Raw genomic sequence first — 24,070 nt, 5'->3', positions numbered from 1 at the left:
GTTGCTGCTTTGTTTGGGGGCAACCATTCTTTTCTTTTCCTTATGATCTTAGGATAAAGACACCATTTCTTGTCACCTATAAGGCTATGACAATACAAGTTAGGAATGGTCAACGTTGCTTTCAAGCAAATTGATCACGAACAATGAGAAAAGCACATACATTCACCTACTGATTTATGTGTTTTCGGCTTAGAGCATGTGGTACCTTTTTTCAACCTTCTCCATTGCATGCAAATGTCGCACGATGGTAGAATGATCACAGTTAATAACATTTGCCAGTTCTCAAGTTTGCTGACATTGATTATTGTGGGTTAATGTGTTTAAACAATCTTTATGAAACTTCGACTGTCTTCCTGAATGTGCTGAATCACTTATGTCAAAATGATCCTTCTTAAAACGAGAAAACCGCATTCTTGCCATGATCTGTCTCATGGAATTATCCCCCTCCCACATGTGGCGTGAATGTTTCTGACTGCCTCCGTAGCTGTCATTCCTATTGAAATGTAATAGAAAAATACATCAGAAATGTTTAGATTTCTCCACTAGGCACTCCATTTTCTAGTGTCCAAACCTCCACTCATTATCTCTATATAACAAAATGACAATATGTGAACTCATATAGCAACAGTGAACTACAAAGTAAAAAATGACAACTCCTAGCATCCACAATATCAACTAAAATCTTATTTTTAGACAAAGCTTTGGCTGCATCATACATAGCTTGAGACTTGGTTGCCTCTGAATACATCCTTTTACCTTTCTGTCAGATGCTGTCGACGATGGCAATTCATTTACTGTCCAGTTGTTACCTTTAGAATTATTAAGTTTTGCTTCTTTGTCAAGTAATCTACCCTTTAAGAAATCCGGTTCCAATTCCTCACTTGAGAAGGTATTCAGAGCAGTAACAACTACTTAGGATTCTGGTGGAATTGTTTGTAAGTTACCGCATACTATATCAGTTCCTCCAATATTATCATCCGATCCTTCAAATGACCCATTAACTTACGAAACTCCAAAAAATTAATTTCAAGAGTTATTGTCATTTGCAGTAAACTTTAAAGGCCGTTCTTAATAAAAGCCATACCTTTCAGCTCAAATGTTTGAATTAATGTATTTCTTATTTTTGGTGTAGGCCTACTCCAAGCAACTTTGTGAAATTCTTTGGATTACTTGAGACTTACACTTCTTATCGGTTTTGCCGTACAGCTGTCTCAGCCATGTCCATGTATCTCTTTCAGACAAAACTCACTTCCAGCTCACATAGAAGTATTTCAGTCCTAAATTTTCAGTTGCTAAAGTTCTTCCCATTAAACAACAGTACCTTGTATTCCTCCTCTTCTTGAGCCATGACTCTAAATTAGGTACTGGATTAATTTTTTCCACCTTTATTTGTTGTACTGCAACACCTGGCACCTGGGTCCATGACCACTTGCTAAGAAAATAACACTTATTTAGGATAAATAATTTCAACTTGTTACTTCACACAATTTACAATTACAACCAGGGGACAACAATGAAGACAAAATACAAACAGAGCGAAGAAACACAGAAAAAACACATAAAAAAGACAAAGAGGAAATAACTGAAACGATTATTATTACATTATCATCATTTCAACACACTTTGTATTAGATAGGAAACTCCATGTCCAAACAATGAACAATGGCACCATTTAACCAAGATACAGAACAGCCTGCCACCACAAGTGAAAAACATAGCCTTGATTTTAGAAATCTGAAATCATTAACTGATCATTGCTCTGAATTGTGTGAATTTTTGGTCCATATGTGTACAGTGAAATGTCAAACAAGCTGCAAGTGCATGAATGATTTTTATAAAAATAATAATCACTGTGAATGAGACTTTTATACAATGTGTAGCTATCTCCATACTGTTGTCTTTGTCCATGTTTGTACTGTATTGTAACACTCTTTTGGTCTCCTTCAACTATTATTTATGCTACTTGTCAACTCAGATTATACAACCTGGGTCCAGCAAAAATTGTCATTTTAACAGCCCTGGACATCTGCTGCCATTTAGGTTACGGAATCTTCTTCTTGATACAGTTATGAAGTGTAGTGGCATGACCGAGAGGGAATTTGTTCTCGCTTGATATGGCTAATAACTATATGACATTGTTTGTCGTCTATCTTGATATATACACTCCTGGAAATTTAAATAAGAACACCATGAATTCATTGTCCCAGGAAGGGGAAACTTTATTGACTCATTCCTGGGGTCAGATACATCACATGGTCACACTGACAGAACCACAGGCACATAGACACAGGCAACAGAGCATGCACAATGTCGGCACTAGTACAGTGTATATCCACCTTTCACAGCAATGCAGGCTGTTATTCTCCCATGGAGGCAATCGTAGAGATGCTGGATGTTGTCCTGTGGAACGGCTTGCCATGCCATTTCCACCTGGCGCCTCATTTGGACCAGCGTTCGTGCAGGATGTGCAACCGCGTGAGACGACGCTTCATCCAGTGCCAAACATGCTCAATGGGGGACAGATCCGGAGATCTTGCTGGCCAGGGTAGTTGACTTACACCTTCTAGAGCATGTTGGGTGGCATGGGATACATGCGGACGTGCATTCTCCTGTTGGAACAGCAAGTTCCCTAGGAATGGTAGAATGATGGGTTCGATGACGGTTTGGATGTACCGTGCACTATTCAGTGCCCCTCGACGATCACCAGAGGTGTACAGCCAGTGTAAGAGATCGCTCCCCACACCATGATGCTGGGTGTTGGCCCTGTGTGCCTCGGTCGTATGCAGTCCTGATTCTGGCGCTCACCTGCACGGCGCCAAACACGCATACGACCATCATTGGCACCAAGGCAGAAGCGACTCTCATCGCTGAAGATGACACGTCTCCATTCGTCCCTCCATTCACGCCTGTCGCGACACCACTGGAGGTACAATGCACGATGTTGGGGCGTGTCCGGAGCAAGTATGGTTGGTCTGACACATCAGTGTCAATTTGTTCTTTTTTCCATTTCCAGGAGTGTATATAAGGCTGTAAAAATGAATTTTACTGCAGATGTTTTCCCCAGTATTCAGTAAATTAGTATCTCCTGGCGTAATGGTGTACATTAGAGGTGACAAGAAAATAACATAACTGATAGAAATAACTGGTTATTGAGAAGTAGCAGTTACTGTGATAAGGGATCATCTGATACTAAAAGTTACTTAAATAACAGTGCTTTGCGCCACCTGTTTACAGAAGATCATACTATGCTTTCACGTCAACTAATCTGAGATCTGGCTATGATAGAGAGGGATATATCATCTGGAAGAGCTGTTATTATTCTCTCTAAGTTTCATTCTCTGACACTTAACACGCTACCACTACAGGTAACCCAGTGACATTTCCGGAGAGAATAGTTACTGGAGTGAGCAAAATATTTTTGTACCGCTATGGAAATAACTATCTAGAACCCCCAGTGTCCAGCAGTTGACAACTAATGGGATTCTGTTCTTTCCATTTCTTGTAGTTCCTGAAACAGTTGACCTTCTATCTGACCTTCGGTTGTGTTAGAGGGTATTGTTAATGGTTTTTAGGGTTTTACACATATTGAAATATTTGAGCATTGTAGGTGATCTAAAAATGGAAAATAGTGGAGTACCTTCTCAAAGAATACCATATCCCCAATGCCTAGCTGGACCATTATGATGAAAAAACGCTGCTGCTGTATGTAATTAGTGTATCTGATCAACTTGAGTACAAAAAAACTTGTGTAATTTCATAAAACTTGTCTTTGTGGCTTTACTAAGAAAAATGAGCTTTCTCAATTTGTACATATACACTGCAAATGGACTTTTTTTATTTGATTAATTATTGGCTACTGATTTTGAATCATTTTCCACATAGTATTGAGCACATCAGTTTTATACAGGGAAATAGTACAATGGAATATTTACACTTCACACACAAGTATGGAAAATTAACCATTTGATCGCAGCATAGATGGAATGAATACAGGTATGCTTACAACAATAGTCAGATCAGGTACTTTCTCAGGAGCATTCAAATAAAAATATAGATTTACTTATATTAGGGTCTTCTTGTACTTGGGCATTCTACATGAAATTTTTTGAATAATATATGCTCTTTCTGTTTTGAAAGAGGCCAAGGGAGTTCATTTTGGCCCTTTGGCCCTTTATTTTAAGTGCTCATCTATCTCGTTCATGAATTAGTATAATACATATTCAAATAATGGAAAATCCAGGATAGAATGTAACAATATTACGAGAAAGAAAGCTGCTACTCACTATCTAGCACAGATGCTGTGTCGCTGATACACACAACAACGACTCTCACAATTCACTCACACACACACACAGACACACACACACATACACACAGCAACATTGCATGATGGGAGTGGCAACTGGGTGGGGGTATGGAGGATACTGGGGCAGGGAGGGAGGGTGGGTAGTGATGTAGAGTAAAGTGCTGCAGGTTAGACCACGGGCAGGGGAGAGGTGGGGAGGGTGGCAGAAGTAGCAGAAACGGAGGGAAATAAAAAGACTAGGTGTGGTGGTGGAATAATGGCTGCATAGTGCTGGAACGGGTGCAGGGAAGGTGTGGGATGGATGAGAACAGTGACTAATGAAGGTTGAGACCAGGAGGGTTATAGAAATATCGGATGTATTGCAGGGAAAGTTCTCACCTGCACAATTCAGAAAAGCTGGTCTTGGTGGGAAGGATCTATATAGCACACACTGTGAAGCAGTCATTGAAATATCATGTTTTGCAGCATGTTCAGCAACAGGGTGGTCCACTTGTTTCTTGGTTGCAGTTTGTTGGTGACCATTTGTGTGGACAGACAGTTTGTTGATTCTCATTCCTACATAGAATGCAGCACAGTGGTAGCAACTTAGCTTGTAAATCACATGACTAGTTTCACAGGTAGGCCTGCCTTTGATGGGATTAGTGGTGATGGTGCCTGACCTGGAGTAGGTGGTTTCAGGAGAATGTATGGATGTAGGTGTGTTACAGAGGTATGAGCCATGAGGTAAGGGATTGGGAGCATTGGTTGTGTAAGGATGGGTACATTATGTAGGTTCGGTGGATGACAGAATACCATGTGAGGCATGGGAAGGATAGTGGTCTGGATACTTATCATTTCAGGCCACGACAAGAGGTAATTGAAACCCTGGCATAGAGTGTAATTCAGTTTCTCCAGTCCTGGGTGATGCTGAGTTATGAGGGGCATGGTTGTCTGTGGTCAGACAGTGGGATTTTGGGAGGTGGTGGGAGACTGAATAGATAAGGCATGCAAGATTTGTTATTATACAAGGTTGGGAGGATAATTATGGTCAGTGAAGGCTTCAGTGAGGTAGTTAGATTGGGGCTGCTCATCCCTGCAGATGCGGTGACCAAGTGGGGATAGGCTATACGGAAGGGACTTCTTGGTATGGAATGGATGGCAATTGTTGAAGTGGAGGTATTGCTGGTGGTTAGTAGGTTTGATAATGACAGAGGTACTGATGTAACCACATTTGAGGTGGAGGTCAACATCTAAGAAGGTAGATTGTTGGGTTGAGTAGGACCTTGTGAAGCAAATGGGGGAGAAGTAGTTGAAGTTCTGGAGGAATGTGGATTGGGTATCCTTATCCTCACTCCAGATAGCAAAAATGTAATCATTGAATCTGAACCAGGAGTGGGGTTTAGGATTCTCTGTTTTTAGGAAGGGTTCGTTTATATGGCCCATGAATAGGTTGGCATTAGATGGTGCTATGAGGGTGCCCATAGCCATACCCTGAATTTGTTTGTGGGTAATGCCTCCAAAGCAGAAGAAATTGTGTGTGAGGATAAACTTGTCATGGTGACTAGATTGTTGGTTTTGAATCTGTCAATCTTTGGGAAAGGGAGTGTTCAATAGCAGGAAGGCTATGGGCATTAGGAACATTAGTGTACAGGAAGGTGGCACCAATAGTGAGAAGCATGGCACTTTGTGGTAAAGAGTCAGGAACTGTGGAGAGTCAGTGAAGGAAATTGTTCAAATGCCTCTGAGCACTACGGGACTTAACTTCTGAGGTCATAAGTCCCCCAGAATTTAGAACTACTTAAACCTAACTAACCTAAGGACATCACACATATCCATGCCCGAGGCAAGATTCGGACCTTCAACCATAGCGGTCGCGCGGTTTCAGACTGTAGTGCTTAGAACCACTCGGCCACTCTGGCTGGCTGGAGGAAATTGTTGGTATCTTTTAAATAGGAAGGTATGTTAGGGGTAATAGATTGTAGGGGTTGGTCTATGAGAGCAGCAATTCTCTCAGTAACCGGCCACAATGGGGCGTCTTGGGTGATTAGGTTTATGGACTTTAGGAATCATGTAGAAGGTAGGATTTATTAGTGGAGTGAGAGAGGTGAGCCGAGGCATGGACTCCAGGGAGAGGGTCTGATGTGCGCATAAGGATTTGAGTAGTGATTGGAGATCTTGCTGGATTACTGGAATGGGGTCGCTGTGGCAAGGTTTGTAGATAGAAGTATCTGACAGCCAGAAGAGTCCTACTGCCAGGTAATCCTTGCAGTTAAAAACAACAGTGGTGGAGCCTTTGTCCACAGGTAGGATTAGAAGGTCAGGATCAGTTCTTATGTGGTGGACTGCAGCCCATTTCTGCAGATGTAAGGTTAGAATGCATGTTGAGGGATTTGGGGAAAGATAGTGAGGCAACTGTTTATGCCATGCTCTGGCAGTTTCCGGTGATTAAGGGTGTCAGTGTGGTACTGGTGTGCAAGACTCACACTCCCTCTTGGCTATCGAACTTACTTGGAGTTGCTTCTCCGATCTTCTTTTCAGGATAGCCAGCTGTGATGTCCTGCACAACTTCTTCTCCCAAGATAAGATGCTACTTTGGAGGAAATGTTTTATACTTTTAAAATAACTCCGTACACTCAAGAATATTTTGAACTCAATCCCACTGTATTTTTATCACACATAACACTTTTCATACAACTAAAACATTTTTTCCCCTCATGAACCATGGACCTTGCCGTTGGTGGGGAGGCTTGCGTGCCTCAGCGATACAGATGGCCGTACCGTAGGTGCAACCACAACGAGGGGTATCTGTTGAGAGGCCAGACAAACATGTGGTTCCTGAAGAGGGGCAGCAGCTTTTTCAGTAGTTGCAGGGGCAACAGTCTGGATGATTGACTGATCTGGCCTTGCAACATTAACCAAAACGGCCTTGTTGTGCTGGTACTGGGAAAGGCTGAAAGCAAGCAGCCGTAATTTCTCCTGAGGACATGCAGCTTTACTGTATGATTAAATGATAATGGCGTCCTCTTGGGTAAAATATTCTGGAGGTAAAATAGTCCGCCATTTGTATCTCCAGGCGGGGACTACTCAGGAGGACGTCATTATTAGGAGAAAGAAAACTGGAGTTCTACGGATCGGAGCATGGAATGTTAGATCCCTCAATCGGGCAGGTAGGTTAGAAAATTTAAAAAGGGAAATGGATAGGTTACAGTTAGATATAGTGGGAATTAGTGAAGTTCTGTGCAGGAGGAATAAGATTTTTGGTCAAGTGAATATAGGGCTATAAATACAAAATCAAATAGCGGTAATGCAGGAGTAGGTTTAATAATGAATAAAAAAATAGGAGTGCGGGTAAGCTACTACAACCAGCATAGTGAACGCATTATTGTGGCCAAGATAGACACAAAGCCCATGCCTACTAGAGTAGTATAATTTATATGCCAACTAGCTTTGCAGATGATGAAGAAATTGATGAAATGTATGATGAGATAAAAGAAATTATTCAGGTAGTGAAGGGAGACGAAAATGTAATAGTCATTGGTGACTGGAATTCGTCAGTAGGAAAAGGGAGAGAAGGAAACATAGAGGGTGAATATGAATTGGGGCTAAGAAATGAAAGAGGAAGCTGTCTAGTAGAATTTTGCACAGAGCATAACTTAATCATAGCTAACACTTGGTTGAAGAATCATAAAAGAAGGTTGTATACATGGAAGAATCCTGGAGATACTAAACGGTATGAGATAGATTATTTAATGGTAAGACAGAGATTAAGGAATCAAGTTTTTAATTGTAGTAGATTTCCAGGGGCAGATGTGGACACTGGCCATAATCTATTGGTTATGACCTGTAGATTAAAACTGAAGAAACTGCAAAAAGGTGGGAATTTAAGGACATGGGATCTGGATAAGCTGAAAGAACCATAGGTTGTACCGAGTTTGAAGGAGAGCATAAGGGAACAATTGGCAGGAATGGGGGAAAGAAACACAGCAAAAGAAGAATGGGTAGCTCTGAGGGATGTAGTATTGAAAGCAGCAGAGGATAAAGTAAGTCAAATGACGAGAGCTGCTAGAAATCCTTGGGTAACAGAAGAAATATTGAATTTAATTGATAAACATGCAGTAAATGACGGAGGCAAAAAGGAATACAAAAGGTCTCAAAAATGAGATTGACAGGAAGTGAAAATGGCTAAGCAGGGATGGCTAGAGGGCAAATGTAAGGATGTAGAGGCTTATCTCACTAGGGGTAAGATAGATACTGCCTACAGGAAAATTAAAGAGACCTTTGGAGAAAAGAGAACCACTTGTATGTAGATCAAGAGCTCAGATGGAAACCCAGTTTTAAGCAAAGAAGGAAAGGCAGAAAGATGGAAGGAGTATATAGAGGGTCTATACAACGGCGATGTACTTGAGGACAATATTATGGAAATGGAAGAGGATGTAGATGAAGATGAAATGGGAGATAAGATACTGCTTGAAGAATTTGACAGAGCACTGAAAGACCTGAGTCGAAACAAGGCCCCAGGAGTAGACAACATTCCATTAGAACTACTGACAGCCTTGGTAGAGCCAGTCATGACAAAACTCTACCAGCTGGTGAGCAAGATATATGAGACAGGCGTAATACCCTCAGACTAAAAAAAGGAATACAATAATTCCAATCCCAAAGAAAGCAGGTGCTGACAGATGTGAAAATTACCTAACTATCAGTTTAATAAGTCATAGCTGCAAAATACTAACGCGCATTCTTTACAGACGAATGGAAAAACTGGTAGATGTGGACCTCGGGGAGGATCAGTTTGGATTCCGTAGAAATGTTGGAACACGTGAGGCAGTACTGACCTTATGACTTATCTTAGAAGAAAGATTAAGAAAAGCCAAACCTACGTTTCTAGCATTTGTAGACTTGGAGAAAGCTTTTGACAATGTTGACTGGAATACTCTCTTTCAAATTCTGAAGGTGGCAGGGATAAAATACAGGGAGCGAGAGGCTATTTACAATTAGTACAGAAACTAGATGGCAGTCATAAGAGTCGAGGGGCATGAAAGGGAAGCAGTGGTTGGGAAAGGAGTGAGACAGGGTTGTAGCCTCTCCCCGATGTTATTTAATCTGTATATTGAGCAAGCAGTAAAGGAAACAAAAGAAAAATTCGGAGTAGGTATTAAAATTCATGGAGAAGAAGTAAAAACTTTGAGGTTCGCCGATGACATTGTAATTCTGTCAGAGACAGCAAAGGACCTGGAAGAGCAGTTGAACGGAATGGACAGTGTCTTGAAAGGAGGATATAAGATGAACATCAACAAAAGCAAAACGAGGATAATGGAATGTAGTCAAATTAAATCGGGTGATGCTGAGGGAATTAGATTATGAAATGAGACGCTTAAAGTAGTAAAGGAGTTTTGCTATTTAGGAAGTAAAATAACAGATGATGTTCGAAGTAGAGCGGATATAAAATGTAGACTGGCAATGGCAAGGTAACCATTTCTGAAGAAGAGAAATTTGTTAACATTGAGTATAGATTTATGTATCAGGAAATCGTTTCTGAAAGTATGGAGTGTAGTCATGTATGGAAGTGAAACATGTACGATAAATAGTTTGGACAAGAATAGAATAGAATCTTTCGAAATGTGGTGCTACAGAAGAATGCTAAAAATAAGGTGGATAGATTACGTACCTAATGAGGAGGTATTGAATAGAATTGGGGAGAAGAGCAATTTGTAGCACAACTTGACTAGAAGAAGGGATCCGTTGGTAGGACATGTTTTGAGGCATCAACGGATCACAAATTTGGCATTTGAGGGCAGCGTGGATGGTAAAAATCGTAGAGGGAGACCAAGAGGTGAGTACACTAAGCAGATTCAGAAGGATGTAGGTTTCAGTAGGATCTGGGAGATGAAGAAGCTTGCACAGGACAGAGTAGCATGGAGAGCTGCAGCAAACCAATCTCAGGACTGAAGACCACAACAACAACAACAACAAAACATTTTTCGCAAGCTCGGAACCTTCTGGTCCGTCAGAAACTATCACATTCATTTTTCCATAAATACAGTGTACAAATCTCACAAAATTTAATAAGACAACCGTCTGGACCTTACAAAAGTAAGAGAAAGAATGAATAAGTAATTGTTCCTTCTTCTCTTTCAACAACATTCAAATATTCACAAATAATGTTTGACATCGCACTGAGACGGCGCGTTTGTTCCTTGAGCTGGACGTGTAACTCCTTACAAATGGAAGGCCTCAGACATGGCCAACCGATTCGGCTAAAATTTGGCAGGTCGCTTGTGTACCACTTAAAACGGAGGAATCTAAGATATTTTAGGTCAACACCGCCGCGTTATTGAAAAAATCACCCCTAAAAGTTATGAAGGGCAATCGACTCAAAATTGGCGGGATCGATAGATAATTGTAAACAGAGCATTTTTCATCATCAGCTATGGTATCCGAAAACGCATACTATTCCAGAAATCGAGGAAAGAAAGTTTTGCAACTGTCGCTTCTGTTCCAACTTTTTAAACGGTTTTTGCCGACAGCACTGAAAGCGTAACAGCCAAGGTAATTGGCTGGGAATCTGAGAACCCGGGTTCGAATCGCGAGGAAACCCAGTGGATGTTATTATTTTCGTTTGTACTTTTCCATATCTCAATTGATAGGAATAGGAGGGTTTATAAGGTAAGTAAATCTATAAGGAACGATAAAAATAAGGTAGGTAAATAAATTTCTGAAACTTCTTGGGGTAGTAAACATCTAAAATGTTACTCCAGGTCACTTTAGAATGGCTCTTCCAGTCACTGTTACGTGTCCTCATTTTTCGTCGAACAACGAGATGGGTGGTACTTGTCACATAAAAATTTGAAACAAATATACTCACGGCACCAAGAACATCTCATGAATGCAATCTTTCGAAAGCTACACTGTTCCTTCCCAAGAGTAGGCGGAAAACAAACTTGGTTTACATTTCAAAATGTCTTTTTCGGGAATTAATTTTGATGCGTACCACGCATACGATATCATTGCGTGAAAAATCGATGCTGAAAGTTGGTTATGAATTATGTTGTAAATAGTTATTGTATCCGTGCGGTTGTCCATTCCCGCTGGGTTTCCAGAAGCACACTGCAATCCTGAAGCCTGGAAATAAGGTTTTTAACCTGGCGATCGAAATCAACATTACACGGCTGGTACACAGGTGTACAGTTGGGCGGTATTACTTTTACCGTGCACGTTGGCTGACCCTCGCCAACTATAATCATTGTGTCATATAATATAGCATTACTTTGTCCACTCCAGGAATCCACTACTAGAAAAAACTTGCTATCGGAAACGTATGGTTTTAAAACATTCTCAAGAAATGTTCTGTAAATCGCATTCGTCAGTTTGGAGAAGGTAATGTAAAAATTTTTCAACGAGTCGGTTAAACGGTTGACCTCTTCTATAACCTGAGGACCAAATGTAACATTCGTTTCTTGTAAACACAGGAAAACCTTACGTAACAGTTTTCCAGAGGCTGTAGTGGCATGTTGCGCCGTGTACGAATGTCTTACTAGGTTTTTACTACCAACTGCGACAAGGATTAGTTTTTCTCCCTTATGCGATAACGTGCTTCGAATGTTCACCCAATACTCGCATCCTGTATGACCGGTGTTGATCACGTAATCACTATTAAAACCGCTCATAAGTGACGCCGTTTGCCTGTTGAAAAGAGCTCCCACTTTCTGTATATCTTCTATATTTTGTACTTCCTTATGAGAGACGTATTTAGTGACGCGCCGTTGACGAATTTTATACCCCGATCTGAAATTTTTTGCCCAAGATAATGATGCAGCAGACGTAGAATCCTTGTTGGCCGTATATTGAAGCGCTGCACCTGCAGCCCACTCCTGAAGTATTCTCGCTGTTACATTCTCGTTACGTCAACAAGATTCGACAAATCGGTCGTAAGTCCACATATTTATCGCCTGGTATTTGTCGTATCTTGTCCCTCCTTTAACGATATCACTTTCCCACAATTTCAAGTCCTTCTTCCGTTCCAGGGCTGTTGTTGCTCCATTCTTTTGCAGTGTTTGTAAGTTCAAATTTGGATGATTCCAGGCTAGCGCTACCGCCTTAACTTTTACTTCAAGGGGTATAGAGCTGTAGTTAAGTCGTTTAGTAACTGGTTCGTGATACTCATCGGGAACGGATGAAGCACATATTCCCAGAGAAGTGGAGATTTCTGAAGTGTTATGACAATTTAGCGATTCACTAGTCGGGATATCTTCCACTGAATCACCTTCTGCTTCGTCTTCATGGTATAGTACCTCAGTATCAAGAAAAGTCATTTCGTTCGTCACCACCAAAAATCTCTCGACCATAGCCGTTCTTATCAACCTGGAACGCCGAGAAACAGACCTGGCTGCTTCCGGTAGTGCGTTGATAATGCATCTGTATTTTGCAAACCAAAACACAGTGACGGTAACTTCCCGCTTGCCATCGTCTGTGACAGGCTCCCAACTATATATTACAACGCTAGTCGAAGGGTGTACATCCTCCGTTACTCAGATTATGCACCTGAAAGATATGACAACAAATAATAACTAGTTACTACGGCATAAACAGACGAGCTAATTTCTACAAACTACATACAACACTCGTCATATGTTACTTACAGAATAACACTGTATTCATTCACGAAACTTATTTCATTCGGCACATTAATGATGGAAAAATCACTACTGTATCCGCCAGGATCGCGGCAGCCTAATGACGGAAAACAACTCTTTCCGATTTACGTCTATAAGGCTCGTGCTGGACACCTTCTCTTTTCCAGATTCACAACTATGATATGACGAAGAGGCAACCGGGACAACATAAATCTCCCCGCGTGCATTCTGTCCCGTGCCTCGCTGTAAACAACCGTCGCGCGGTTGGCTGTCTGTGATCCCTCGTGAGGAATTCGAAGCACTCTTACAAGGGGAGGCCGCCAATTGTGAAATTCAGATTCAATTCATACTGCGCATAATAAAAGCTCATAGCCAGAGGTGCTATGTGGGAAAGCACCAAGATGTCCTTCTCAGCCGCTGTCGAGAAAATCGACAGTTAAAAGAAACCGGCGTGAAATACTCACTACGATTGATAGTTTTCTACAGCGTCGTTGCGCAGCGGTAAGCTCTCGGGTTCGGGTTCGTAATTCCGAAGTTCGCCGGATCGAATCTCGCGCCATGCAACCATTTTTTTTTAGTATTTGTTTTTTGTAATTCAAATGTGTGTACATACATACAATATATATATAATTCCCAGCAATCAGTTGCAACAATTATGCATATAATAAGATGTTGAAAGTCGTTTGTCGTGGAAAAACTGGCAACTTCGAACATCATTATGTTTTCCGCAAACAAAGTTGTATTTCATTAATGTTATTAATTGTCTTCATAATGTTAACCAAGTATAGTTAATGGAAGACGTAGAAACGATATTCCGAAACGAATACGTATAGCGTAAATCAAGCGTTCGAATTAGAATACAAACCCCACGTACACAAATTTGCTGTGGCAGGTATGAAATATAAACTCCGTTACTCGCTCGTTACACTCGAAGGACAGATGTTGAATGGGCCGAAACGAGTCGCCGCATAACAGCGTAGTTGCCTGCCAACTTCGAAAGAAGGTAGGTGCGGTCCCTAGCGCAACTTATAACATCGTCGAAAATCAGTGCGGACGTGAGAGCTTTGGTACACCCTGTTAAACAAACGGAAAAATTGAGGCGGTACAATTGGACAGCGATCCGCCTTCACCGACATGTGTAAGCAATTCATATATGAATTACAAAACACTAATAATAAAAAATGTTGCATGGCGCGAGATTTTGTTTTTTTTTATTTTTCCGCCTCTCCCGACACGCTTCATATACCCTGCACTGCTTATGCTGCTAATTAGTTGGTTAGGCGTTCCAATGATTTTTTTTATTTTGTATATTTGTTTTATTTCATTTTTGTTCATTGTATCTGCTCGGGGCGGACATCGCAAGACACCCGTTTCAGTTAGTCGTTGATCCATTAACTCAGTTTTTTTATTACAGACGGCAGCTAACACACTGACCGAACACGCTAAGCTACCGTGCCGGCTGTTCGATCCGGCCACCTTCGGATCACGAACCCGAGCGTTTACCGCTGATCCACGACGCTGTAGAAAACTATCAATCGTAGAGAGTATTTCACCGCAACGGTTTCTTTTAACTGTCGATTTTCTCGACAACGGCTGAGAAGTGCATCTTGGTGCTTTGCCACATTACACCTCTGGCCATGAGCTTTTATTATGCGCAGTAGGGATCGAATCTGAATTTCACAATTGGCGGCCTCCCCTTGTTAGTCGTAGTTGTGGTCATGTGACAAGCCTTAAAAGTTTAATACTTTACTAACCAATGGCGTTGGGGTAATTAGTTTGCCTACTTTATTATTATCATTCTTTATTAATTTATTTACCTTATTAACCATCCTATCCCTATCAATTGAGATATGGAAAAATACAAACGAAAATAATAACATCCGCTAGGGTTCTCCAATTCCCAGCCAGTTAGTTACCTTAGCTGTTCCGCTATCGCCGCTGTCGGCGAAAAGCGTTTACCATGTGGGTACAGGAGCGACAATTGTAAAAGTTTCTTTCCTCAATTTTTGGAAAAGTTTGCGTTTGCGGACCCCATACCTGATGATGAAAAATGCTCTATTTACAATTATCTATCGATCGCTCTAATTCTGAGTCCGTTGCTCGTCAAAACCTTTAGGGTTGATTTTCTCAAAATTGCGGAGGTGTTGACCCAAAAGATCTTGGACTATTTCATTTTAGGTTCTACACAAGCAACCTGCCAAATTTGAGCCGAATCGGTTGGCCGTGTCTGAGGCCTTCCCCTTGTTAGCCAGGATCGGCGACTACCTGCCCGCGCCTATCATCCGTCCCATACATGTCCGTCCTGCACACACATAATTGTGGTGCAGTAGATACATTCTACTTTACCACACTCGTCTCTAAAATAACCCGTGTTCAAGACGGTGGAAATACGAGGGTCTCTAGAATTTACCCCGAAATTCTCGAGACACTACAATGCCTTTCAGAATGCTGGAAGTTAGCAAAGTATAATTATTAAATTGTCATTACTTCAACACCCCCATCAATTTAATACTTTCCTTAATTACCCGTAAAATTCACTATCCCCAGCTTTTGAGATATTTTACCAAAAGCAACTAGGACTGGACATTTCAGTAAACTGCCATTTGTTCCTCGGAGCTAATGTATTGAACATTTAGATGGCCTCGCCCTGTATAAAGAACAACAGCCGTTCTATCACATTTCGTTGTCTCTGATGAACCCTCACCATCGAGGACAACATACTGCGTACTATTTTTCAAGAAGTTTTCGAGCCATTCACATATCTGTGAACTTATTCGATATGCTCGTAGTTTCTTTAACAATCTACAATGGGGCACGATGTCAAATTCTTTCCGGAAATCTAGAAATATGGAATCTGCCTGTTGCCCTTCATACATAGTTCTCAGTATGTCACGTGAGGAAAGGGCAAGCTGAGTTTCGCACTTACGATGCTTCCTAAAGCCATGTTGATTCGTCGACGTATGTTGCTTAGCCTCACGTAAGTCTATTATAATCGAACTGAGAATGTGTACAGGGAGTTTGCAGCAATCAGAAGTTTGGGATATTGGTCTCTAATTTTACGGGTCCGTTTCTTTACCTCTCTATATACTGGAGTAATCTGCGCTTTTTTTCCAGTCGCTTGGAACTTCGCGCTGGGCGAGGGATCTACGACAAATGCAGGTAAGGGACCAATGACGTATAACACTCCTTGTAAAATCCCAAACCTATAACAATATTAATATACAGAAGAAAACGCTGCGATCTTATGCACCATCCTAATAGCTTGCGATCTCAGAATTTGCGGCGTGAGGCACCGTCACACGTCGCGAGGGCCAGGGAAGACCACCCTCCCTTGGAAAAAGCACTTGCATTAACGTGCCTGTATACTAGACTTGCAGTCATTACGACACTCGCTTTCTAAGTGGCGCACACATTCCGCCAGTATCACGGTTATCGCCTGCTCGTTAGACAGCCAGCTATACACGCCAGCTCCTATCTAGCTCAGCTCCACCTGTCTGTCAAAACAGTGCGCATATAGCCGCGCCAGTCTCTCGTACTCTGCGCGAGAAAATTCAACATTTCTTCTTTTAAAATATGTAAAATTAAATCAATACGTTTTTCAGTTTACTGCAAATATTACTTTTTGAAGCACTGTAATCATTTTCTTTCTTTAACTACAAATAGTGGGGATAATATGAAAAATGTTCTCAAACATAATTTTGAGTGTCGAGTGTAGAGTATATACGAAATTTGGAAGGCTTCCTAACACCAAACGCTGACTGGAAGTATCTTGTATGATGAGGGGCCCTGTAGTCTGCAGGTTGACAGAAACTGTTCCGTCAGTGGAGGCGCGCCTATTTGGTAAAACATCCACACCACGTCTCCGTGCGACTTATCGCCAGCCACGGGTGGGTCTTGCACCTGTCCTGGAGAGTGGTGGCGTGTTTCAGCCCGAATTAATGGAGCGCTCTGTTAGTTCAGAGACAGGTCTCCGTGCCGGCGCTGACGCACGGCGTGGTAGGAGGTCCGCAAAACCTCAGGCGTGGTGGGGATGTTTTGGACTTTGCGAGGGAAATAAGGAATCAACTTTTACATTAGTATGGCCAGTGTAGCGGGCTGTGTGTAGCCTTCTTATCTTGAGAATCTGCAACTCTATTGGAATTTTCGTAAGAATCTTTACATACTTCTGCAGAACTGATATTTTTCATGTTCATTAGTGAATGACGGCGCTGCTGTTATTACGCAGTTTAATCTTAGTGATTCAGCTCATATAATGTGAGTTACTTTTTCGTTGTTTAATGAAGCTGTTTAATTAAACAGTAATAAAGTACCCAATATCAATCTGGAAATATCCATCAGGCTGTGGCTAAGCCATGTCTCTACAAAATCCTTCCTTCCAGGAGAGCCAGTTCTGCAACGCTCGCAGAAGAGCTTCGGTGAATTTAGGAAGGTACAATTGAAGCTGTGAGGACGGGTCGTGAGTCGTGCTTGGGTAGCTCAGACGGCAGAGAACGCCGTGAGGCAAATATCCCGAGTTCGAGTCTCGGTCCGGCACACAGTTTTAATCTGCCAGGAAGCGCCAGTAATAAAGTAAACTTTCATTACATCAGATTGTTGCTGCTTACAAGTGTTACTCCACAGTAATGGCCCATACGAAGGAATGAACACCGCAGCTGCAACAAATCCCAGCCACCAGGTTATGCGATGAAAGCTGCCTCGTTGTGGGATTGTGGTTCTGGCTCGGAACCTGGGTCATTTTCTTGCAGGTATCGCCAGTTTTTCTCATCCAGATCGTTGCCCGAGTCAGAATGTGTGGCATGAGAACACCCATGCGTACCGGTCTAGATATGAGATGCACACAGACGTATATCTCATTAAGGATATTATGAATGCAGTTACCATGTTAGTTTGGTCGCGGTACGTGGTAGTGGCTGAGTGAAGTAGGCAAAATCCGCGAAATATGGAGCAATAAATACTCTTCGGTAATACTAAATAATATGCACTGAAGCGCCAAACAGACTGGTATAGGCATGCGTATTCAAATACAGGCTGAATACGGCGCTGCGGTCGGCAACGGCAATATAAGAGAACAGGTGACACGCTCAGTTGTTAGATCGGTTACTACTGCTACAATGACAGGCTATCAAGATTTAAGTGAGTTTGAACGTGATGTTATAGTAGGCGCACGAGCTATGGGACACAGCATCTCCAAAGTAGCGACGAAGTGAGGATGTATGTGTAGTGAACCGTGAATATCAGGAATCCGGTAAAATATCAAGTCTCCCACATCGCTGCGTCCGAATCATTTAACGAAACATCATCGATATGGGCTTTCGGAGCTGAAAGCCCACTCGTGTATCCTTGATAAGTGCACGACACAAAGCTTTACGCCTGCACTAGGCCCTTCAACACCGATATTGGACTATTGGTGACTGGAAATATGTTGCATGGTCGGACGACTCTCGTCCAAAAGAACGGACACAATTGCTGACCTGAGGCCGTCTAGAACGAAATTACGATTGTATTAATACCTTGAGCTGCTGACGGGCGTTGACGTATAGCAACGGGGACTGGTGAAAATGTGTGCCCGACCGGGATAGAGCGTCCTTCATGTAAGCAGGAGATCCCGGGTTCGAGTCCCGGTTGGGGCACACATTTTCACCTGTGCTCGTTTATATATATCAAAGCCCATCAGCAGCTGAAGGTGTTAATGTAATTCTAACCTCAGACATTAGTCAAGCCATGCCACGTCGAGTTGCGGTACTTCCGTGTACTCACGGGGGCTTTACACGATGTTAGGGAGGTGTCCCAGTTTCTTTGGCTCTTCAGTGTATATGACTTAGGAGCATTGCCATATATGTAAAAGTGTTTTGATTGTATCACTTATGATGCAATTTAGTGGTGATAGAGTCTTCAACGTGTTTCATCAGTACTGTGGTGGCCCGAGGTGAGTGATTGTGGTTGGCAGATACCTCAGTGTACTGTGGGATGTAGAACACTTAGTTCTCTCAGAAACCACGTGAATGCATCGCCGGGCGTTGTGGCCAAGCGGTTGTAGGCGTTTCAATCTGGAACCGCGCGATCGCTACTGTCGCAGGTTCCAATCCTGAGTTCTGAGTTGTAGGGCACTGATGACCTCAGATGTTAAGTCCCATAGTGCTCAGAGCCATTTGAACCATTTGAAGCTGAATGCTTCACTTCGGTCGTCTCCCTCGAACTCCTCCAACAGGGTGACTGATTTAGATGTGCGTTTCCGCCCAACCGCTGTAAATCTCACGCTGGCCGCTACGCGGAACACAAACCACAACCACTCTAATAAGTTAAAATGCCCACAAGGTGTTAATGACAGGCTCGCCTGCCATGGATACTCTACGAAATCAAGCATTCCAATGGTGAGCGGCATGGGTGCTCAGCGATAGTAAGCATCCCGATGGGAACAAAATAGTATTACCTCAAAATCTTGTTACCGGATCACGTTAAACGTCGATTCTAAGCAGACACTGGAACCGGTAACCACGTTACACTCTACAGGCCAATTTGGAAGAGTCAAGTAGGTATCCCACTGCTGTCCAGGGCGCCTCCAGACACACTTTCGCTCAGTTCGAAGCGGGACTCAAGAATGAAGACAGCTCTACCCCAGCCAATGAGATTCCAGGCCGAAAGCGTTTGTGGAAACCTCATGGACAGTGGTGGTATACCATCATACGACCCGACAACCAGGAGTCATGCTCCGGGGTGCCATTACTTTTCACAGTAAGGCCTCTTTGGTTGTCAGCCACGACACCCTTACAGCACAGCAGTCCAAGACATTGCACGTGCTGTTTTTTTTTTTTTTTTTTTTTTTTTTTTTTTTTTTTTTTTTTTTTTTGGTTCTTCATGAGAAGCCATTCTGGTCTGACACTTCAGAAAGACAATGCCTGTCAGCACACGGCGAGAGTTTCTACTGCTTGTCTTCGTCCTTGCCAAACCATACCTCGGCCGGCAAGATCGCCTGGTCTCTCTCCAACTGAGAACGTTCGGAGCATTATGGGCAGCACCTCATCTGCATGGATACTCTGCAAATTACATTAAAGTGCCTGGCAGAGGGATCATAGAACCACCTTCACAATCCTCTATTATTCGAAACTCATAAACCTCGCGGAAACAACGAACACCCTTATCTTTTCGTACGAGCTCTGCTTTCCCTTATCATGGTGATCGTTTCTCCCTGTGTAGTCAGTGTCAACAATATATTTTCGCATTTGGAGGGGAAGGTTGGTGAATTTCATGACAAGATTCCGTCGGAACGAAAAACGGCTTTCTTTTAATGATGTCCAGCCCAAATCCTGTATCATTTCTGTGGCACTCTCTTCCATATTTCGCGATAATACAATACGTGCTGCCCTTCTTTGAACTTTTTCGATGTACTCAGTCAGTCGTATCTGGTAAGGAACCCACACCACGCAGCAGTCTAAAAGAGGACGGACAAACGTAGTGTAGTCAGTCTCGTTAGTAGATCTGTTACATTTTCTATGTGTCCTACCAATAAAACGGAGTCTTTGGTTAGCCGTCCCCACAACATTTTCTTTGTGTTCCTTCCAATTTTTGGTTGTTCGTAATTGTAATTCCTAGGCATTTAGTTGAATCTACGGCCTTCATATTTGACTGATTTATCGTGTAACCGAAGTTTAACGGATTCCTTTTAGCACTCAAATGGATGACCTCACGCTTTTCGTTATTTAGGGTCAATTGACAATTTTCGCAGTATACAGATATATATTCTAAATCGTGTTGTAATTTGTTTTGCTGTTCTCACGACTTTACTAGTCGATAAACGACAGCGTCATCTGCAAACAATCTTTGACAGCTACTCAGATTGTCTTCCAAATCGTTTATAAATATAAGGAACAGAAAAGGGCCTATAACACTACCTTTGGAACGCCAGAAGTCACTTCTGTTTTGCTCAATGGCTTTCCGTCGATTGCTACGAACTGTGACTTCTCTGACAGCGAATCACAAATCCAGTCACAAAACTGAGACGATGTTCCAAAGCACGCAAATTCACTAAAAGCCGCTCATGTGGTACAGTGTCAAAAGCCTTCTGGATATCCAGAAATACGGAATCGATTTGAAATCACTTGTCAATAGCAGTCAACACTTCACATGTTACATAAGAACGATCTTCACTAAATCCATGTTCACTGTGTGTCAATAGGTCGTTTTCTTCGAGGTAATTCATAATGTTATCCTACTACCTTTCTTGAATATTGGTGTGACCTGTGAAACTTTCCAGTCTTTGGGTATGGATCTTTCGTCGGGATTTCGCCGATCTAACGCGTCAGTTCGACAGAATTTTGGTACGATATACCTCAGGAGAACATCCAACAACTGTACTTAATAATGCCGAATCGAATAAATACCTGAATAAGCACCAGATGTGGATCAACGCGTTACTTACTTGCTCGATTTCTGAAGCACTTTCTGTTGGATAAATCATCCACATTGTTCTGTACATGTACTACACATCGACGGATTTTCGTCTCATTCGCATTATTCTTTCATGACCTATAGTTTTTATGTGTGTTATAACGTATATCCATACTCCCAGAATGACTAGGAAGATGTGTTATAAATATGGTGAAAATACTATTTAATTATTTGCAGTATCCTTAATATGGGAAAACCAATAATAATTAGTCTACAACAGATTGCTGTTCAAAAAGGACTGTCATCTGTTTTTTGCAAAGCATTTGCTGAAGAGAACGATTCTGCTCATATAATGTGTTTACCTTTAATCAGTTTCAACAGATGGTTCAAATTGCTCTGAGCCCTATAGGACTTAACATCTGAAGTCATCAGTCCCCTAGACCTGGAACTACTTAAGCCTAACTAACCTAAGGACATCACACACATCCATGCCCGAGGCAGGATTCGAACCTGCGACCGTAGCAGCAGCCCATTCCCGGACTGAAGCGCCTAGAACCATTCGGCCATTGCTTCCGGGAAATTCCAATAGATCATCGAACATTGAGAACAGCTGAAATCTCTCAAATTGAATGAAGCTCCATGGCTCGACCGATCCCTTAACACGGTGCATTGTATTTGCAGCTGCGTTAGCAGTTCTGTTAACTATAATCCATCGCCCATCGCACGAACAAAAGCCCTGCCCAGTAGTTGGAAGAAATCACAGATCGTACCCGGTATCCTTGATATCGATTTGTTATAGAATCTTCGAATATATTCTAAATTTAAAAAATAACGAGGTATCTCTGACAGAATGACCTCCCCATGGCAACCTGTATGATTTCCGAAAACAATGATCACGTGAAACCCAACTCGCTATTTTATCAGATGACTGCTAAAAGTAATGGACGAAGGCAGATAAATGCAGTATTTTTCGATTTTCGAAAAGTATTTGATTCAGTACCACGGCTATACTATTATCAAAAGTAAGGCACTATGAGGTATCAATGAAAATTTGCGTCAGTTGAGGATATTTGATAAGGAGAATGTAGTTTGTAATCTTGGATGAAGAGTCATCATTAAATATCAAAGTAACTTAGATTGTGCCCCAGGGAAGTGTCTTGGAAGCCTTGCTGTTGATATTGTGCAGGGATATGCTAAAGTCCGTATTATTTCAAAAGTCAATATTTCACGGAATAATGCAGGTAGAGAGAGCCGCACGCGGTAGCCGATTTGTCTTGGGCGCCTTGCCACGGTTCGCACGGCTCCCCTCGGAGGTTCGAGTCCTTCCTCGGGCCACGGGTGTGTGTTTTGTCCGTAATGTAAGTCAGTTTAAGTTAGGGACCGATGGTCTCAGCTGTTTGGCCCCATAGGAACTTACCACAAATTTCCCAAATTTAGGTTTTTACTGAAACTAAAGAAAGTGCAAATGACAAATAATCGTGAGTTAATAACGAGCATCAAAACCGTTATAGGGATTAGTGAACACAGGGTTGTCGTAGTGAGACTGTATATTGTAATCCCGAAATCCTCGAAAAACAAACAAAAAGTATACCTATTCAAAAATGCTGATAAAAATTCACTTGACGCCTTCCTGAGAGACTCATTCCAAATTAATAATGTAAGTGTAGACCAGAAGTCGTTTGCATTCAAAAAATAGTATCGGCAGCAATTGAGAGATTTATACGAAATAAACTAAGAAACGGCGGAGCTGATCCTCCGTGGTACACAAAACGGGTTAGAACACTGTTGCAGAAACAACGAAACAAACATGCCAAATTTAAACAGACGCAAAATCCCTAAGATTGCGCTAAATTCCGGGCTTCTCTAAAGGATAGCCAGAGTTCAATGCGAGATGCCTATAACAGTTTCCACGACGAAACTTTGTCTCGAAACCTGGCAAACAAATCCAAGATATTCAGGTCGTATATGAAGTATGCTAGTGGCAATTTACAATCAATGCCTCCTACATCTACATCTACGTCTACATGACTACTCTGCAATTCACATTTAAGTGCTTGGCCGAGGGTTCATCGAACCACAATCATACTATCTCTCTACTATTCCACTCCCGAACAGCGAGCGTGAAAAATTAACACCTAAACCTTTCTGTTCGAGCTCTGATTTCTCTTATTTTATTTTGATGATCATTCCTACCTATGTAGGTTGGGCTCAACAAAATATTTTCGCATTCGGAAGAGAAAGTTGGTGACTGGCACAACTTGCCCAGAAGAAGGAATCGGTTGGTAGGACATGTTCTGAGGCATCAAGAGATCGCCAATTTAGTATTGGAGGCCAGTGTGGAGGGTAAGAATCGTAGAGGGAGGCCAAGAGATGAATACACCAAGCAGACTCAGAAGGATCTAGGTTGCAGTAGGTACTGGGAGATGAAGAAGCTTGCACATGATAGAGTAGCAGGGAGAGGTGCATCAAACCAGTCTCAGGACGGAAGACCACAACAACAACCACAACAACAACAGTGTAATGGACGAAATGCGATGATTCCGAGTTCGTAATAATCTTACCAACAAAGATATGCCTATGAGGGAGGAGCTTACTGCAACATCTCTCAGAAATACTTCACATAGGGTAATGGAGGAAACGCGATGATTCTGGCTTTGTAGTAACCATACCAACAAAGAGAAGCAAATGAGTGAAAAGCTTTCTTCAGCTTCTCTCAGAAATACTGCATATAGGGTAAAGGGTGAAGTGCGATGTTTCTGGCTTCATA

The sequence above is a fragment of the Schistocerca gregaria genome, unplaced genomic scaffold (assembly GCF_023897955.1).
Source record: "Schistocerca gregaria isolate iqSchGreg1 unplaced genomic scaffold, iqSchGreg1.2 ptg000308l, whole genome shotgun sequence".
Lineage (NCBI taxonomy): Eukaryota > Metazoa > Arthropoda > Insecta > Orthoptera > Acrididae > Schistocerca > Schistocerca gregaria.
The sequence above is the reverse complement of the archived record's forward strand: the minus strand, read 5'-3'. Positions refer to the sequence as shown.